The sequence below is a fragment of the Dendrobates tinctorius genome, unplaced genomic scaffold (genome assembly GCF_039654945.1).
Source record: "Dendrobates tinctorius isolate UK_male_01 unplaced genomic scaffold, ASM3965494v1 ptg000456l, whole genome shotgun sequence".
In the NCBI taxonomy this organism is placed as follows: domain Eukaryota; kingdom Metazoa; phylum Chordata; class Amphibia; order Anura; family Dendrobatidae; genus Dendrobates; species Dendrobates tinctorius.
This window is the reverse complement of record NW_027362118.1, coordinates 440,876-450,513: the sequence shown is the minus strand read 5'-3', so window position 1 is coordinate 450,513 and position 9,638 is coordinate 440,876. Positions and strand designations below refer to the sequence as shown.

The 9,638-nt window shown below is 49.1% G+C and overlaps 1 non-coding gene across 1 annotated transcript; it reads right to left on the bottom strand.

The window, feature by feature from the left end:
• Positions 1-6,879: 6,879 nt before the first annotated feature.
• TRNAL-CAG (transfer RNA leucine (anticodon CAG)) lies at positions 6,880-6,962 on the bottom strand. The gene has a single exon. It is a non-coding gene; the product is annotated as a tRNA-Leu (tRNA).
• Positions 6,963-9,638: the final 2,676 nt, after the last annotated feature.

Here is a 9,638-nt window from a genome sequence, read left to right as displayed (position 1 = left end):
GGCATTTGTGCACCCTCAAGCCTGCACCACAAGGACCACTTTTATCCATGGACAGCCAGGCTCTGACCCCCTGAATTCAAATTCCATTTGGAGCAGGGGGACAAGTGATGTTGCTGTATGTAGGTGGCCTCCTGGATGATGTTCCTGCCAAGCTTGATTTGCCTGACCCCTTCTGCAGAGTAGTTAAGGGGATTGAGAACCCCCAAGACTGCCCCAGACTGAAAATGTCTTTTCAAATCTGCTGTCCAAATCAGACATTGGGGCCTCTGGTAAAGCCAGAGGGGACATTGGGATGTCATTTGAAAGCTAATTACCAGCTTCTTTTTCATTACTTTAGTTCTGCAGACAGATGGTAAACGCCATTGTCTGTAAAGACCCCGTTACACACTGCGATATCGCTAGCAATATTTTTGAACCCCTCTCCATAATCTTTGAAAATTCTTGGAGAACAGGAGAAGTGCCAGAAGACTGGAGAAGAGCAAATGTTGTTCCTATCTTCAAAAAGGGGAAGAAGGTGGACCCAGGCAACTATAGGCCGGTGAGTCTGACTTCTATACCAGGAAAGATCTTTGAACAAATTATTAAACAACATGTATGTCAATACCTGGATAAGAATGAAGTGATTAAACAGAGTCAGCATGGGTTTCTAACTAATAAGTCATGTCAGACTAACTTAATTTCCTTCTATGACGGTATCACTGATTGGGTGGATCAAGGAAATGCTGTAGATATAGTATATCTTGACTTCAGCAAAGCATTTGACAAAGTCTCTCATACAATCCTTATTGAAAAAATGACTAAGTATGGAATGGACAAGGCAACTGTTAGGTGGATTCATAACTGGCTTAGTGATCGGACCCAAAGAGTGGTCGTAAATGGCTGCACATCCAGTTGGAAGAATGTCTCAAGTGGGGTACCACAGGGCTCTGTCCTGGGCCCTGTATTGTTCAACATCTTTATCAACGATTTAGATGAAGGAATTGAGGGTAAACTGATTAAATTTGCTGATGACACAAAGCTAGGAGGGATAGCTAATACTAGAGAAGAGAGAGAGAGGATTCAAAAAGATTTAAATAAACTGGAGAAGTGGGCAGCAACTAACAGAATGGTTTTTAACAGGGAGAAATGCAAAGTACTACATCTGGGCAATAAAAATGAAAAAAGCATATATAGAATGGGAGGAATAGGGCTAAGTGACAGCACATGTGAAAAAGACTTGGGTATACTAATAGATCACAGACTGAATATGAGTCAACAGTGTGATGCAGCAGCAAAAAAGGCAAATGCAATTCTAGGATGTATTAACAGAAGCATACAGTCTAGATCACGTGAAGTCATTATTTCCCTCTACTCCTCTTTGGTCAGACCTCATCTGGAATATTGTGTCCAGTTTTGGGCACCACATTTTAAAAAAGACATCAACAAACTGGAGCAAGTTCAGAAAAGAGCGACCAGAATGGTGACCGGTCTGCAAACCCTGTCTTATGAGGAAAGGTTGCAGGATTTGGGAATGTTTAGTTTGCAAAAGAGAAGACTGAGAGGAGACTTAATAGCTGTCTACAAATATCTAAAGGGCTGTCACATTGTAGAAGGATCAACTTTATTCTCATTTGCACAAGGAAAGACTAGAAGCAATGGGATGAAACTGAATGGGAAGAGACACAGATTAGATATTAGAAAAAACTTTTTGACAGTTAGAGTGATCAATGAGTGGAACAGGCTGCCACGAGAAGTGGTGAGTTCTCCTTCAATGGAAGTCTTCAAACAGAGGCTGGACAGACATCTGACTGGGATGATTTAGCGAATCCTGCTTTGAGCAGGGGGTTGGACCAGATGGCCCAGGAGGTCCCTTCCAACTCTACGATTCTATGATTCTATATTGCTGTAAAGTCACCGATTTTGTGACGTTGCAGCGATATTGCTAGCGATATCCCTGCATGTGATACTTACCTCCGACCGGCTCCCCCGCTGGTTATCACTGATCGCGCGAGAAGCTCCTGGTCCATTCCTCGTCGGCCACTTCCTGCTGGGCTTCCTGTGGCGCCCAGGGCGGGAGGACGCAGGATCGCCGCGTCTGACAGGTAAGTAGCGATCCCCGTCCCCAGCAATGTCGCTGGTGAGATCTGCCTGTGTAGCAGCTCACTAGCGACCACCTAGCGATGCACCAGCGATCCTGACCGCGTCATATCGCTAGTCGGGATCGCTGGTGCATCGCTAGGTGTAACGGTACCCTAAGTGTTACAATGAGTCACTTCTAACTGGCTAGATAGAAAAGTTGCAGACTCTGTAATCTCAGGATAAATTACCGTATTTTTCGGACTATAAGATGCAACGGACCATAAGAACACCCCAATTTTCAGTAGGAAAATAGGGGGAAAAAAAATAATGTGTCAAATGGGGGTCCGTCTTACAGTCCGAATTCAGCTTACCTGGAAAGGGATCTGGCACAGGTGAAGTAGTCACAGGGGTCATTCAGTGGTCCAGGCTCGTGCGGTGGCGGCTCTGTGCTAGGGCAGGTTGGTTGTGCTGGGGCAGCTGCGCTGGGGGAGAGGCAGCTGCGCTGAGGCAGGGGCAGCAGCAGCGCTGGGGCAGGGGCAGCAGCAGCGCTGAGGCAGGGGCAGCAGCAGCGCTGAGGCAGGGGCAGCAGCAGCGCTGAGGCAGGGGCAGCAGCAGCGCTGAGGCAGGGGCAGCAGCAGCGCTGAGGCAGGGGCAGCAGCAGCGCTGAGGCAGGGGCAGCAGCAGCGCTGAGGCAGGGGCAGCAGCAGTGCTGAGGCAGGGGCAGCAGCAGCGCTGAGGCAGCAGCAGCGCTGAGGCAGGGGCAGCAGCAGCGCTGAGGCAGGGGCAGCTGCGCTGGGGCAGGGGCAGCTGCGCTGGGGCAGGGGCAGCTGTGCTGGGGCAGGGGCAGCTGTGCTGGGGCAGGTGGGCTCTGTGGTGGTGGCAGCGGGCGGCGCTCTGCGGTGCGGTGGTGGCAGCGGGCTGTGCTCCGGTACAGGGACGGCGGCTCCGCCGCGATTTCTTCGCAGCCCGGAGGCCCCCGCACTTCCCTTGCTGGCCGCCGCCATGTTGCAGTGGCCTCCGGGAGCATGGACGCCGGAAAGAATCTGCCGCAGACCTCAAAATTTGAAATCTCATTTTCAAAAGTGAGAGCCGGCTAATGGTGCCAAAAATGAGAGCAATAGCTTTAACAACCGGTTCCACCGAACCGGGGAGAACCCGCTGAATCCCACCCCTGGCTGCGCCCCGAGGGCTCATAGTGCTGCGCTGTGTGGAGTGGGATTCGAACCCACGCCTCCACGTGGTGACTGCAGACGCTGAACACGCTCCCTGGTGCACAACAGCTTGCACCTCCAGGGACCAGTACTGCTGCTGTCAGGAGTGGGATTCGAACCCACGCCTCTACGGGAGACTGCCCCGAGGGCTCATAGTGCTGCGCTGTGTGGTGCGGGGTGGGCAGGGTCAGCGCTGCGCCCCCAGGGCTCATAGTGCTCCGCTGTGTGGTGCGGGGTGGGTGGGGTCAGCGCTGCGCCCCCAGGGCTTATAGCGCTGCGCTGTGTGGTGCGGCGTGGGCGGGGTCAGCGCTGCACCCCCAGGGCTCATAGTGCTCCGCTGTGTGGTGCGGGGTCATCTCCCATCTCCTCCCTGGCTCTGTGCTGCTGTGTAAGATCGCTTAGTGGTGGGGGAGGGGCGGCAGTGACTGGCCGGTGGGCAGGGTCACTGTGCTATGGGAACCAAGATCCGGCCTGCATAGAAGGTGGAAGAGGGAGGAGTCGTGTGACACGCCGAGCTGCCTGTGACTCATCCCCTGGCTCGGGGGGCGGAGTCAGCGCCGTGCAGCACACAAACAGTCTCTCCCTGGCTTGCAGTACAGTGAGGCTGGGGGATGGGCGGCCGGGCTCTGTGTCACGTGGCTCCGAGCCCACCCCCTGCTTTCTCGGTCTAACTGCAGCAACAATGACGTCACCTGAGCGCCAGATTTGAACCTTGGAGCTGCCGGCCGGTAACTGTATGCCTGTATGGGGTCAGCTGTGGGGGGAGGCAGGGGGTCCCTGCAGAGTGTATGGGGTCAGCTGTGGGGGGCACTGCGGGTAGACAGGGGGTCCCTGCAGAGTGTATGGGGTCAGCTGTGGGGGGCACTGCGGGTAGACAGGGGGTCCCTGCAGAGTGTATGGGGTCAGCTGTGGGGGGCACTACGGGGGAGACAGGGGGTCCCTGCAGAGTGTATGGGGTCAGCTGTGGGGGGCACTGCGTGGGAGACAGGGGGTCCCTGCAGAGTGTTTGGGGTCAGCTGTGGGGGGCACTGCGTGGGAGACAGGTGGTCCCTGCAGGGGGAGGTGAGGACAGTGTATGGGCACAGCTGTGGGGGGCATGGCGGGGTACAGGCGTTCCCTGTGGGGTAGGGGAGGGTTAGGGGGGCTGTGTTGTCACTCTGCTGTGAACACTAATTATGAATGCAATATTTCCCTTATTAATTATTGTTTTTTTATTTCTCTGTCTCTCAGTAGGTAACACTTGGGGCAGTCGCCCGCTCTCTGTGTGTCTGCTGGTAATATACGCTCGTGGGTTAATGTACCAGTACAATTCATAGGACTTAATTTTTATTCTATGTCAAAATTCAATAATTTCCTTTTCCCTTTTTTTTCCAATAGGTAACAAGGCATCGTGGACACTAAACTGGCTCAAGAACTGGCGGGACAAGGACACCAAGTTTGCCTAATGGACGACATCGCTATGGAGGAACACAGCTCTCCGGCCACCATCATCATGTGGAGCAGCTAAGCCTCTTCATCCTCGGTTTGGGTAAGTGACAATCCATGTATGTATGGTCTAAGGAGCGGTCATGGCACATGTACATACATGTATGTGTAAACATGTATATACAGTCAGCTGTCATGGCACTCGGGAAGTCACACCAGGGGGCTGTGTGGCCCTGTAGGCCTCTACACCACCACACAGCCTCCCGCAACCCGCTCTACAGCACCACACAGCCTCCCGCAGCCCCGTCTACACCACCACACTTCCTCCTCCAGCCTCTGTCTCCCCCCTCCAGTCCCTGACGCCCCCCCCTCCAGCCTCCTTCCTAATTTAGAGCTTTTGGTTTTTTTTATCAGCATAAATTGTCATTTAAGAAACGATTGTCCATTCAAGAAGAGATTTGTGTTGGCAGATTATCCTAGGAAAGCGTGTTAGATGATAATAATCGTGCTGCCCATCTCACCCGACGAGCAAGCAGCACCAGGGTGGATAAAAATCTTGAATTTTTTAAAAAAATCAAAAAAATCAGATTTTTTTGATTTAAATCATTTGATTGCAGTTTTCATAATGTGATTTCAAACGGCAAACAAGTCCTTGGATATCCTTTTGACAGTATTTGCACTTTGCTCTTGCACCTTTCTTTCCAAGATCTGCTGCTGGCATCTCAACAAAATGAACCCAAATAGGGTCTCTCTTACGACCTGCTGCCATGGCTCACACAGATCACTTATGAAGTTTGATTGTTACTACAGCCTGAGCCAAGCACTGCTGATGTTACTACAGCCTGAGCCAAGTACTGCTGACTATCCAACAAGTTTGGGCATGTCAACTGAATGCAGGGAAAAAGAAACTAAACCAAAACTGAAACCAAGCTAGAAGTGTGGAATTAAAGGGGCAGTATGAACAAAATGTGGAGGCTATTAATAGTTTATACAATTAAGACATGCTGCTTTTAAACACCTACCTATTGCCATATAGTAAAACAAAAAAGATTTTTACTTACTTTGGGGTCCCCCCCTCACCCTGGCGTTAGATCGTTGCCCCTACTTTCGTCCGTGTAACTATGGGCGCACATGCACACTGCTCTCACTTCTCATTTTAATCGTGATTTATATTAAAAAAAAACCTTTTGATTTAAATCAGTGATTTAAATCATGATTAAAATCATGATTTAAATCGATCCGATTTAAATAGAAAAAAATCTTTTGATTTAAATCGTGATTTAAATCATGATTTAAATCGGCGTGATTTAAATCAATCCACCCTGAGCAGCACCCTTGTTCGTTGGGTGAATTGACCTTTTAAGGGAGCCCGACGTACTCACTAAATTGTCCCTATCCCTAAGTTTTTTTGGATGCAGATTGCTCTCACACGAGTGTTTTTTTGATTTGGAAAAGAAAGAAATGAGGATGGAGAATCAAAACTTTAAGGCTAAAAAATATACTCACACATATATACACCAACTGTATAGACACACATATAAATATTTATGGTGTATACATTAGGCTATAAGACCTGGAGACTGTTATTACACATGCTGCCACTAGGTTTCTTTTCTTTAAAAAAAAAACAAAAAAAAAAAACTGTCGCTGTCAGGAGTGGGATTCGAACCCACGCCTCCACGTGGTGACTGCAGACGCTGAACACGCTCCCTGGTGCACAACAGCTTGCACCTCCAGGGACCAGTACTGCTGCTGTCAAGGAGTGGGATTTGAACCCACGCCTCCACATGTGGTGACTGCAGACGGTTAACACGCTCCCTGGTGCGCAACAGCTTGCACCTCCAGGGACCAGTACTGCTGCTGTCAGGAGTGGGATTCGAACCCACGCCTCCACGGGAGACTGTTATTACACATGCTGCCACTAGGTTTATTTTCTTTTCTTTAAAAAAAAACAAAAAAAAAAAACTGTCGCTGTCAGGAGTGGGATTCAAACCCACGCCTCCACGTGGTGACTGCAGACGCTGAACACGCTCCCTGGTGCACAACAGCTTGCACCTCCAGGGACCAGTACTGCTGCTGTCAAGGAGTGGGATTTGAACCCACGCCTCCACATGTGGTGACTGCAGACGCTTAACACGCTCCCTGGTGCACAACAGCTTGCACCTCCAGGGACCAGTACTGCTGCTGTCAGGAGTGGGATTCGAACCCACGCCTCCACGGGAGACTGCAACCTGAACACAGTGCCTTAGACCACTAGGCCATCCTGACTGCTGACATTGACATGCTCCCTGGTGACACAAGAGTTTGCACCACCAGGGACTTCAGTACAGATCTGCTGTCCAAATCAGACATTGGGGCCCCTGGTGGGACTTCTGGCAAAGCCAGAGGGGACATTGGGATGTCATTTGAAAGCTAATTACCAGACTGAGGTGAGGGAGCAGTTCTTGGGGCTGTGTGGTGCTCTGTTGGGCATTTGTGCACCCTCAAGCCTGCACCACAAGGACCACTTTTATCCATGGACAGCCAGGCTCTGACCCCCTGAATTCAAATTCCATTTGGAGCAGGGGGACAAGTGATGTTGCTGTATGTAGGTGGCCTCCTGGATGATGTTCCTGCCAAGCTTGATTTGCCTGACCCCTTCTGCAGAGTAGTTAAGGGGATTGAGAACCCCCAAGACTGCCCCAGACTGAAAATGTCTTTTCAAATCTGCTGTCCAAATCAGACATTGGGGCCTCTGGTAAAGCCAGAGGGGACATTGGGATGTCATTTGAAAGCTAATTACCAGCTTCTTTTTCATTACTTTAGTTCTGCAGACAGATGGTAAACGCCATTGTCTGTAAAGACCCCGTTACACACTGCGATATCGCTAGCAATATTTTTGAACCCCTCTCCATAATCTTTGAAAATTCTTGGAGAACAGGAGAAGTGCCAGAAGACTGGAGAAGAGCAAATGTTGTTCCTATCTTCAAAAAGGGGAAGAAGGTGGACCCAGGCAACTATAGGCCGGTGAGTCTGACTTCTATACCAGGAAAGATCTTTGAACAAATTATTAAACAACATGTATGTCAATACCTGGATAAGAATGAAGTGATTAAACAGAGTCAGCATGGGTTTCTAACTAATAAGTCATGTCAGACTAACTTAATTTCCTTCTATGACGGTATCACTGATTGGGTGGATCAAGGAAATGCTGTAGATATAGTATATCTTGACTTCAGCAAAGCATTTGACAAAGTCTCTCATACAATCCTTATTGAAAAAATGACTAAGTATGGAATGGACAAGGCAACTGTTAGGTGGATTCATAACTGGCTTAGTGATCGGACCCAAAGAGTGGTCGTAAATGGCTGCACATCCAGTTGGAAGAATGTCTCAAGTGGGGTACCACAGGGCTCTGTCCTGGGCCCTGTATTGTTCAACATCTTTATCAACGATTTAGATGAAGGAATTGAGGGTAAACTGATTAAATTTGCTGATGACACAAAGCTAGGAGGGATAGCTAATACTAGAGAAGAGAGAGAGAGGATTCAAAAAGATTTAAATAAACTGGAGAAGTGGGCAGCAACTAACAGAATGGTTTTTAACAGGGAGAAATGCAAAGTACTACATCTGGGCAATAAAAATGAAAAAAGCATATATAGAATGGGAGGAATAGGGCTAAGTGACAGCACATGTGAAAAAGACTTGGGTATACTAATAGATCACAGACTGAATATGAGTCAACAGTGTGATGCAGCAGCAAAAAAGGCAAATGCAATTCTAGGATGTATTAACAGAAGCATACAGTCTAGATCACGTGAAGTCATTATTTCCCTCTACTCCTCTTTGGTCAGACCTCATCTGGAATATTGTGTCCAGTTTTGGGCACCACATTTTAAAAAAGACATCAACAAACTGGAGCAAGTTCAGAAAAGAGCGACCAGAATGGTGACCGGTCTGCAAACCCTGTCTTATGAGGAAAGGTTGCAGGATTTGGGAATGTTTAGTTTGCAAAAGAGAAGACTGAGAGGAGACTTAATAGCTGTCTACAAATATCTAAAGGGCTGTCACATTGTAGAAGGATCAACTTTATTCTCATTTGCACAAGGAAAGACTAGAAGCAATGGGATGAAACTGAATGGGAAGAGACACAGATTAGATATTAGAAAAAACTTTTTGACAGTTAGAGTGATCAATGAGTGGAACAGGCTGCCACGAGAAGTGGTGAGTTCTCCTTCAATGGAAGTCTTCAAACAGAGGCTGGACAGACATCTGACTGGGATGATTTAGCGAATCCTGCTTTGAGCAGGGGGTTGGACCAGATGGCCCAGGAGGTCCCTTCCAACTCTACGATTCTATGATTCTATATTGCTGTAAAGTCACCGATTTTGTGACGTTGCAGCGATATTGCTAGCGATATCCCTGCATGTGATACTTACCTCCGACCGGCTCCCCCGCTGGTTATCACTGATCGCGCGAGAAGCTCCTGGTCCATTCCTCGTCGGCCACTTCCTGCTGGGCTTCCTGTGGCGCCCAGGGCGGGAGGACGCAGGATCGCCGCGTCTGACAGGTAAGTAGCGATCCCCGTCCCCAGCAATGTCGCTGGTGAGATCTGCCTGTGTAGCAGCTCACTAGCGACCACCTAGCGATGCACCAGCGATCCTGACCGCGTCATATCGCTAGTCGGGATCGCTGGTGCATCGCTAGGTGTAACGGTACCCTAAGTGTTACAATGAGTCACTTCTAACTGGCTAGATAGAAAAGTTGCAGACTCTGTAATCTCAGGATAAATTACCGTATTTTTCGGACTATAAGATGCAACGGACCATAAGAACACCCCAATTTTCAGTAGGAAAATAGGGGGAAAAAAAATAATGTGTCAAATGGGGGTCCGTCTTACAGTCCGAATTCAGCTTACCTGGGAAGGGATCTGGCACAGGTGAAGTAGTCACAGGGGTCATTCAG